Here is a 9,100-nt window from a genome sequence, read left to right on the forward strand (position 1 = left end):
TTAACTGCTAGTAGACCAAATATCATATTTAGTATTTGTTTATGTGCACGCTTTCAATCAAATTCAAAAGAATCACACTTAAATACAGTTAAAGAATTCTTAAATATTTAAAAGGTATACAAACTCTAAGATTATGGTATTCTAAGGACTCATCAATTGACTTAATAGAATATTCAGATGCCGATTTTGCTGGATGTAAATTAGATAGAAAAAGTACTAGTGAAACTTGCTAATTTTTTGGAGTTAACTTAATCTCTTGGTTTAGCAAGAAACAAAATTTGGTAGCACTGTCTATGGCCGAAGTCGAATACATTGCAGCCAAAAGTTGCTGTGCTCAAATCCTATGGATTAAGCAACAACTTGAGGACTTTGACATCAAACTCAATGAAACTCCCATAAGATATGATAACACTAGTGCTATTAATCTAACTAAAAATCTAATTTAGCACTCTAGATCAAAACATATTGAAATTAGGTATCATTTCATAAGAGAACATGTCCAAAATAAAGATATAATTCTTGATTATGTATGTACTGAAAAATAATTGGCTGACATCTTTACCAAGGTCTTAAGTGAAGATAGATTTTGTGAAATTAGAAGAGAATTAGAAATCTTTGATCCTTCAACTTGAGTATCTTTCGGATTTCAAGTTCAATTTGTCAAAAATTTATTGAACCAATTTATTTTTGAGCTAATTTCACACCTCTCCTTTCTTAAAAGCTCAAAACTATTCTTTATTTGATCAATCTCTCAAATGGACATCCTTTCCTCAAGTTACAAGCTTTTTTGAAATTTTTCCATCATCTTTTTTAAATTTTTCTTACCATGAGTCGACCCTCAGGGTCGACCCTAGGATAAACTTATAATTTTTTATTAAAACCCATCGGACTCTGTTTTATTGAGATTTCACCGATTATAAAGAGCCGACCCCTTTGCCGTTCGTCTTTCCCATTCCACCGAACAAGATCACCTCCCTCTCCACTCTCATCTCAAAATCTCTCTTCCCATTGGATTTTCTTCTTTAAATCGCCCCTTTGGGATTTAAATCTCTCTTCTCTTTCTTTTTCGTTTGGGCGGTTCGAGCTTATCCTAGCTTCAAATCTTTTTTTTCAAACCGACGGTCTATCTTTCCAAAATCTTTACTTTTCCTCTAAAAATCTCTTCCACTCTACCACTCATCAACTCTCCTAAGCTATTTGCAAGTCTCTTCTATCCAAAATGGCTCTCAAATCAAAGCTATCGCAGAGAAAAAAATCTATTCGAGGATTAAAGGAAGATGTGCGCAGAAAAAGAATGGCTATTGAGTCCTCTTCTGCTCCAACTTCAGTTTCAGATCCTGCTCCAGCTTCTTCACAGTCTCCACTCATTTCAAGCAAGGTACCTCTCTCCAATCAAAAAATAAAACCCAAGAAGAATATAGATTTCAAGTTTTTTGAAAAAGAAGGGTTCTCTATTGGATCGAAGATTAAAAATCAAGGATGAGAGTTTTACTGTTTATTAAAGAAAAATACTTATGTTGATTTGGTCAGAAAATTTTACTTAAATTTGAGTTACTGCAATAGAACAGTAAAATCCTTAATGAAAGAGGTTAACATAGTTCTTAATCCATTGTATTTGGGACAAATCTTACACTTGCCTTGTGAAGGCTATACTCATATGGAACTCCCAATCAAAGAAGAAGGATTAAGTGCTATTTTAAAGAGAGCATTTATTGAAAATTTGAATAAATTAGAAGCAAAAATTCTTTCTATTGAGATGAGGCTTTTATATCACATGGTAACCAAACTGTTTGTCCCTAGGAGTGGCAGACATGATCTCTTATCTGGTAGGAACATTTGCATCCTGTACCATGTGATCACCGAGACCACCTTGAATCTTCCTGTTTTGATGTTTAAGGCCATGAGGGAGACCCTGAACAGGTCTAAGGCTCACTTATCTTATAGTATGGCACTCACCCTGATCTTTAGAAGGTTTGGAGTCTGTTTTGAGGGGGAGACTGTCATCAAATGGTCACACTCTGACACCATCAACTGCCACACATTGCATCGCATGGGTTTCTCAAAGACTGATAGCGGTTGGTCGAAGGATGTTGAGGAGAGAGCAGAGGAGGAGGGACCATCTTTACCTCCTCGTGATCACAGAGCATTTTTTGATATTCAGTTCATATCTGATCATGAGGCTGGTCCCTCAGAGTTAGTGAGAAGGCATGCTTCAGTTCCACAGTCAGAGAGCAGGGTACATCCTTCAGAGTTCAAACTTGCAGATGATCAAATTGAGTTGATGTCCCAACGTGTTGCCTCCATTTTATCTTAGTAATTTGCCACATCAGTCTGTGCTCAAAGATCGACATCTCAGACAGACTCATACCAGACTTTGACCCCTCATATCTCTACTATCTTTCAGATGCTCACAGCTCAGTCTGTACGACTTGAGGAGCTTGAGGGATGTGTTCTGAGACTGATAGACAGAGTTCTAGATTTGCAGAGGTAGGTACTAGCCTTAGTCCATCCCCAGCCGCATGAGGACATCACAGAGGTCTCCAACCTGTCTACAGAGGCGGCTAGACTTCGAAGAGTTTTGGAGGGTGGATTTGATTTTTTGAGGAGAGAGATCAGGGGCTCCAGTGAGACTATCTCTACTCAGATTGGTGCCTTGATGTAGTCCATGATGAGAGCTATGGAATAATTGGACACCATCAGACTTTCTCTCCTAGCACAGTCCATAGCTTCTCAGGTTCCAAGATCTTCTCGCCCTTCTGCTCATGCCAGTACTTCTACCCGTGACCAAGGCAGATGAGGTCGAGGATGTGCCCATGGCCTTGATCCTGAGACTCCTCATCATATCTCTGACTCTTCTGATGCTTCTAGCCATGACATCTATTAGATCTAGCATAGTTAGCCTTTTATGTCTAGGATTTTACTTATGGCCTTTGTATGTGTTGGCTGATTGGCTAATGGATAGTTGTATTTTTTTTGTTATCCATGACTTTTGTATGGCCTATGTACTTGGACTTGACTCGTATGTAATGTGACACTTATATCACATTTTGGATATATATATATATATATATATATATATATATATATATATATATATATATATATATATATATATATATATATATATATATATATATATATATATATATATATATATGCTTTTAACTTCTATGAATATTTTTGGATTGATTTTTATGAATGACATTAATTGAAATGTCTTAATTATGTAATATAAAAAAATACCACATATATGTGCTAATGAAATATTATGAATGGCATAAATTGAAGTATCTTAATTATATGACATGAAAAATACCTTATATATGTGTTATAAAATATTATGAATGGCAATATCCTCTAAATGAGCAAATTAAAATATCCTTTATGATTGCTATAGTAAGGGCGAGTCTCTTTCATTTTTTTCTTAAAAAAGTGGGAGTAATGATCTTAATTGATGTTATCAAAAAGGAGGAGTAGAGGAATAAAATTGAGCAATAAGCAAAATTATCTAAAATCGAGCCATAAGCAAAATTATCAAAGCAAATTTGTCAAAAGAAAATAATCTTATAAGCTATCTTAACACTAATCTTCAAACTACTCATGATGCATTTTATTCAAATAATTGGCTATAACGTTTAAGTGATGCATCTTCATAAATTTAAAATTTTTGTTTAATGCTTTATATATGTTATATTTTGCTTTTGCTCAAATATTTTATCATGATCAAAAAGAGGAAGATTGTTGCTTCATGAATTGATTTTGATGATTACAATACATTTGAGGGGTTACTAATGATTTTGGCTTGAAAAAAGATTTATTGTATTTTAGGAGCAAAATCATAATTTTATCAAGTTTTGATTCGAAAGCCTCAAGAGCAAGAACAGAATATTTGTGATCTATTGGAGGTAATTTCATACTTTTTGGATAGATATATTGAAAAAAATTCAAATTTAAAGAATTGGATCGACCCTATGAGTTGACTCCTGTCAAAAAGGGCTGAAGGACATGCTATTTTTGGCTGGCACATCCAAAGAGATCGATCCTATGAGTCGACCTCTGTTGCTGTACAGGTCAAAGATATAGAATAGTGGTTTTCGATTCTGTGCCACAGAGATTGACCCCATGAGTCGACCCCTGTGCAGAGGTCGACCCCCTGTAACGGAAATTTTCATAACGGCTAGTTTTCAGTTCTTTTTGACAGTATTTAATATTCTTTTAATGATCTCCAACGGCTCTATTTCAATTCAGATTTATCTCTACTATTTATTGAAGCTATAAATGCACTTAAAGAAGGAAAAAAAAAAGTTTTTCAAGCACTCATTTCAGCCCTAAGCAAAAAAACCTCTTCAAGCAAAAGAAGCTTTCAATTCAAGTTCACCAATCCCTCAAGAGCTCATTTAAGTCTTCAACCATCTTGAGAAAAATCATAAAAGCTTTCTTCTTATTGTGTAAAGTGTATTTAAAGTTTTATTTGCTCATTGAAGGAGCTAAATTTGTATTTTTATGTGATTAACTCACATACTCTGTTTTGTCTTGATCTTTAGTTTTGGAAGGATTCCAAAACTTGAAAAGGTTAGTCCAAACTTTGAATCGGATTGTATTGGATTGGTTCGTACCCAAAAAATAAGTGTTCTAGCTTGAGATAGCTAGAGTCGGAGGTACCGACGTTGTATTCTTGGTTGAATATGGTTTAGTGGATTTGAATTCCCAAGTAAGAGCTTGGAGAGTGGATGTAGGTGCAAGGTTGGCACTGAACCATTATAAATCTTATTTATTTGTGTTGTGCTTACTTGCTCTCTTTCTAAATTTTTTTATTTTTTTGTATTCTTGCATCTAATTTCTACATCTTGCTAAAATCACTCTCTATATATATCATGTTCATTGTTATTTAATCTTCGTAGTTCTAAATTAACTTTAAAATTTTAAAAACTCAATTCACTCTCCCTCTTGGGTTGCATAGCTGGACAACATCCATGTTGAATCTCTTCAACACCAGATCTATATACCTTGACTGGGATAAGCCAGCATCCTCTTGATCTATCTCTATAGATATTTATACCAAGTATATAGGATGCTTCATCGAAGTTTTTTATGAAAAATTTTTATGATAGCAAAGTTTTGATCGATTGTAACATAAGGATATCATTGTCAACGAGCAGTATATCATCCATATACAAAATTAAGAAGATAATGACACTCTCACTTATCTTTTTATACATACATGATTCATCAATATTTTTGATAAAGTCAAATAATTTAATTATCTCATCAAAATAGATGTTTCAACTCCTCGATACCTACTTTAATCCATAAATAGATTTTTTTAGCTTGCATATTTGATTTGCTCTCCTACTAGAGATAAATCCCTCTGGATGAGTTATGTAGATTTCTTCTTCTAGATTTTTATTGAGAAAAGCAATCTTGACATTCATCTATTAGATCTCATAGTCATGATATGCAGCTTTAGCAAGCAGAATCTGAATGGACTTGAGCATGGCTACTGGTGAAAAGATTTTTTCATAGGCAACACCTTGCCTTTGTTTAAAATCTTTTGCCACTAGCTAGGTCTTATAGGTCTCTACTTAGCTATCTGCTCCAATTTTCTTCTTAAAGATCTATTTGCAACCTATTAGAGTCACACCCTCAGGTGCATCAATCAAAGTTCAAACTTGATTGGCATATATGAAATTCATTTTGGATTTCATGGCTTCAAGCCATTTGTTAGAGTCACAACTTTGACTACTTCCAAATAGATCGTAGGATCATCATTCTCAATGATAAGTGGTACATTATCATTTTTAATGACAAACATATATCTAAGAGGTACATTCGTACTCTAATTGATCTTCAGAGAGGAGGTGTATATTGTGGTTGTGCCTCATCAATGGGTACTTCTGATCGAGAATTATCTTATGGACTATCTATATATTATTTCAAGATAGATTGTAGATTTTGAACTTCTCTAGGTTCAATTGTTCTCCCACTGTCTCGTCTTAGATAAACTCTTTTTTCAAGAAATGGCATGCTTACTGACAAAAATCTTCTGTGGAGTAGGATGATAAAAATATTATCCTATGTGTAGGGATTTTGTGGTGCCTCCATAGCCTTGGAGATGACCACAAGTAGAGTCGGTTCAATAGACTCCAGATACACTATGACGAGTGCAGTCATAGGCCAGGACAGGAGTGGTCCTAGGGTGGAGGCAGTGCATAGTTTCTACGGGCTCAAGGTTCAGCGACGAAAACTTCGAAGGCCTTGGTTAAGGGCTCTAGATACCTAGGATATAAGGCGGAGCAAAGAAACAAGTGAAAGACTTCTGCCAGCAGAGGAATCGACTTGGCTCTAGAAGGAGTCGACTTAGATCAAGTCGAGCCGGCTTGAGCTTTAAGAGAGTCAGGTCGGATTCCAAACAGAGAGCAATGTTTCATGGCACACTGATGGCACGACATCCAAATCGACTCAGGATTTGGTCGAGTCGACTTGAGTGCAGGCGAGTTAACTCGAGCTCTGACCAAGCTGACTCAAACTGCGAAAATAGATACACGGGATTTCTGTTTGGGTCTGGGGTCAGGTTTTGATTCTAGGATCTTAAGGTCTGGTTTGATGGGTCTTAAGGATACTAACTTAAGAGGTAAGTGCATGGTTAGACCATTGGTGTACATGGGTTTGGATGAGTGCATTTGGGCTAGTCCAGAGAGTTTTTTAGATTTGGATTTTGACACATTGCAAAGGCTATATATATGTAACCTGTAACATTATGGAATAAATCGAATCTTTTTCTTTCGAAACCCTCATTTTCTCTTTTCTCTCTGATTGCACACCATCATAGGAGGGAAGAAACCCTAGCCACCACCTCCAAAGGTTGAAAGAAGGGAGGCATTTTCTTCTCAAGTAAAACCCTAGTACCACCTCTTTCGTATATGGTTTGCTGATATTTTTTGTTAGAAAATATGTCTCAAAATCAATCATCAGTCTGTTGATGACTGTGCTCACATTTATAATTATATATAAATTTTTATTAATAAAAGTTATTTGATTTTTTCATCATATTTTGTCCATCTTGTTTGAACTCCTGTATTGTGATGAAGTCCTTAGGACTATATTTAATTGACAAAAGAGAATTTATTATTTAGTCCTTAAAATATATTTATGACCGAATAATATGCTGTTAATAGGATGATAGCAATATCAAGTAAAGGTTGTTGTGTGCCATATGAGTTGGTTATCCTCTTAACCAAGGAGTGTGGAGACATTGATATGGCATGCAGGTGAAATATAGGTGTACATTCATACTGAACGTGGCTATTTATTGAGCACTCTGCTGTCAAAAGTAGCTCGTGAAAGATATGGATATAAGTGTCCCTCCAATCTGAGATCATCATGGTGACTTATAAGCAACTCACTGTACTTTAGTATCGAACCATCTGAAATTCTAATTCAGTGATAGAAGGTTACTGGATGCAGTCAAGCACTTATCAAGTTGGTGTGTGAGTCAAGATGAAATTGATCCCTTTAAATTAGTAGGAGATATACATCAGTGTATTTCAATTTAGTAAAATCTTGATCAGGATAATCTATGTGATGGATTTGAAAGGTTGAATATAATATAATCGACTATATTAGGATTGACAGTCAAATCTTTGATCACCTTGAGTATTAGGATCAAAGAAATGAATTATGTGGTAACCATACGCCAGTAGATTCTAGAATGTTGTTTTGTAATCTTTCGATCTATTCGGACATCGGATCTCATTGCTAGATGGTTACATCAATTAGTATAGAAAGTTATTTTTATACTACTGACTTAGATTCGAACCTATGAGATCATACATATTAGAAGATTCGGTCTGAGCTGATGGCTGAAAAGTCTAATTGGATTGTGACTCTGGTGAAGAGTCTTACTAAGACTTGGACTCTAGAGAAAAGTCCCACTGGACTAGGACTCTACTATTAATAGAGAATTTATTAGTAATTAGACTGCTAATTGACTCAATTTGATTGAACAAAAAGAGCTTTGGATCAAGTCTAATTGAATTGGATTTAGTTTGACTTAGTTTGTTTTTATTTGATCAAGCCTAATTGCAAAGAAAATTTGATCCTGATTTGATCAGGACTTGAGCTCAGCTAATTTCTAATTGGGTTAAAAATTTATAGAGATGATTGGGCTTTTAATTCGATTAGGTTCATTTCTATCAGTAGGTTCAAACTAAATTTGATTTGATTTAGAATCAAATTAAAAATGAAGAATCTCAATCGATAGGAACTCTATCCTTATCTCTTGCGCACCCAGGACCCATGCCTCTATTCTCAACACCAAAATAGTTTTGGCATGAGATTTTTGGCATGAAGAGAGAGGGCCTAGTAAGGGTGGGCGGCAAAGTATGATGAGTCATGATTCTATCTCCTACCTAATTTGAATGTGATCCGAATTAGAGATAAGGAGAGAAGAAGGAAAGAGATTTTTTATACTTGAAAAGAAGGGTGGTGCCTATTGATCTTTTCCTAAATTTTTTGAAGTGTTTTTGGGTGCGAGAAATACCAGTTCCCCTTCCTCATGCCAACTCTCATTTATGAAATTTTTGGGATGCCAAATTGGTTTTTAGCATGGAGATATTGGCATCCTTTCCTTTGACCAAAACCCTAATCCCCATGTTATATAAAGGGGGCTCCAATAGTGGATGCCCCATATATGTTCTCCTTGCTAGTTTTATTTTTTTTCTTTAGAGCTCTCTCTCTCTTCCCCTCTTCCTCCTCTAGATCTCTTCTTCCTTTGGAGTGTCCAAGAGATAAAAAAAGAAGAAGAGTTCAGCCCTTGAAGATCCTTGTAAGCTAGCACTTCCAAAAGCCTAATCTACGCCGGTCTTCATGTGGACATTCTATAGTGACCGAATGTCTTCGTGCGGCTGTGAGCAATCAGAAGAGATTCTCTTCTATGTGAGATATTTGCAGAGATCAGCAATCTACAATCTAATAACAAGTTTTGAACTTGTTAAACTAGTATTGATAAATCTAAGTGTTAGATCTAGTTTGCAGCATCGATTAGATTGATACAGATTTCATTTTTAGATCTTAAATACATGTTAAATCATATTATAGATCT

This window comes from Elaeis guineensis, chromosome 2, assembly GCF_000442705.2.
Source record: "Elaeis guineensis isolate ETL-2024a chromosome 2, EG11, whole genome shotgun sequence".
Lineage (NCBI taxonomy): Eukaryota > Viridiplantae > Streptophyta > Magnoliopsida > Arecales > Arecaceae > Elaeis > Elaeis guineensis.